Below are 2,182 nucleotides of genomic sequence, written 5' to 3'. Positions count from 1 at the left end.
CCCCTGCTTCTCTCTCTCTCTCTCACACACATAAATAAATAAAATCTTTAAAAAAATAAAAAATAAAATAGTTCTCTTTTCTTATAAGACTTTTAGTCCCTAGAACCAGATTCACAAGTCATGGAATTCAATAGGATTTTCCCAAAAGAAAATTCCTTGCAGCAAACCAGCAGGAGGCACAGTCCCACTTCCTCAGGGTACTACTACAACAAATTTCATTTTTAATGTCTTATAGCCTCTCACCTGGCTAATCAATACTCAGTCATTTATCCTGAGTGTTGCATGTCCATTTCATGATATTGCAAAGCTGTGCTTTTCATATTTCTTCGTCGGCTACATCATTTTTTAAATCACCACTCAAACATAACCCTGACATTAAGAGGTGACCTCTGTCACGTGACATTCAGTGTCTCCCTTCAACAGCCGATCAGAATCTTCCCAGCACCTCCTCAGGCACACCTTCCTCGGGTTCACATCTACTCTCACACGCCTGCTTGGCTCTTTTCCCTGATTTGAAGTTAGGCTCATGACTCTGAGCAAAGAAATCATTACCTCTCCCACCCACAAATAGAATCCATTAAGTAAAAATTCATTCCAAACTCATCTTAGGCTAGTGAGGAAGACTGGGTAAGCCCCAAAAGGTCTAGAGGTTGAATTTCATTTGGAAAACAACTCAGAAGTTCAACTGCTTATCCGGTCCTTATCCTAACCAGGAGAAAGGCCTAGGGATGTGCTGACAGGAAGGAATTAAGGTTCCACCAGGCACCACTGAAAACCAGTTTTGTAGCCCATTGCTGCCCACTGCTTCTGGGAAGGAGGGAGGTGAGGGAGAGATGATGTCAAAGGAATAACAGGTCAGGCAACCTCACTCCGGGCCTTGCCAGAGCCTGAAGAAGAATTATTCGTGCCCGGTCTCAAACTGGGAAGACCTGGTGTACTTACAATGAAAAACTGCTCCTGACGAATCAAGAGCTCATTTGTAAACTCCCTTCCTAAAAACTGCTTATTTTTTTTTAAGATTTTATCTATTTATTTGACAGAGAGAGACACAGCAAGAGAGGGAACACAAGCAGGGGGAGCAGGAGAGGGAGATGCAGGCCTCCCGCCGAGCAGGGAGCCCGATGCAGGGCTCGATCCCAGGACCCTGGGCTCATGACCTGAGCCGAAGGCAGACACTGAATGACTGAGCCACCAGGCGCCCCAAAATTGCTTATTTTTGACATGAAGGCCAAAAAGCTTTGCAAGGTAGTGAGGCACCATTATTTCCTTGGATTTTAAAAGGTGATGTTTGGAAATGAATAAATTTTCATTTAGAATAAGAAATATGCAAAGGGTGCTTTATTTTAAAAATCCCAGGGATGGGGCATCTGGGTGGCTCAGTCAGTTCTGCGTCTGCCTTCAGCTCAAGTCATGATCCTAAGGTCCTGGGATCGGGCCCCACATCGGGCTCCTTGCTCAGCAGGGAGCCTGCCTCCTCCCTCTGCTGGCTGTCCCCCCCACAGCTTGTGCTCTCTCTCTCTCAAATAAATAAATAAAATACTTAAAAAAATAAAAATAAAAATCCCCGGGATGCCTATCAGCTACCATAGGCTGTCAGGGTAGAAAGCCAAAGAATGCATCTACTTAACCGTTCAGTGTAAAATAAAGATTTATTTGATTTTTTAAAAAATCAGTCTGAGCTTTAGGAAAAAATAAAAGTACTCAGATCTTTGATTAAAGTCGGGAAATATAGGGAGTTCAGGACTTAAACCTTACACTAGAGCATAGAAAGAGAAAATTCTTTTAAGATATCTGCCAAGCCACCTCCCCAGAGCTGCATTTAAATCATTCAAGAGAAAAGATAGCTATTCTATTTTTAAGCACACCCATGGGGGTGGGGGAGACTATATCCTATCTCATTGTTAATAACACTCATCAATGCTGGTAAATTGTTTTTCACATGTGACCCAAAAGAAAAAATTAAAGGATGCTCTAGCTCACCCCTCTTGCTGATTGACATGCTATCTCTAGGGCCTAATGCCATTCAGTGGCCTTTCGGTGGAGTCCAGAACGGTGTATGAGGCACTAAAGATAAGCTAAGGCCTTCCATATGTGTCCTTCCTCCTAGAAGAGGGGGAAAAAAAAGGCTCTCTGTCAACAGGACATATCTTCCCAAATCTTCCAAAAATCTGGTTAATAAGAT

This window comes from Zalophus californianus, chromosome 2 (assembly GCF_009762305.2).
Source record: "Zalophus californianus isolate mZalCal1 chromosome 2, mZalCal1.pri.v2, whole genome shotgun sequence".
NCBI lineage: Eukaryota > Metazoa > Chordata > Mammalia > Carnivora > Otariidae > Zalophus > Zalophus californianus.
This window is presented reverse-complemented; position numbering follows the sequence as displayed.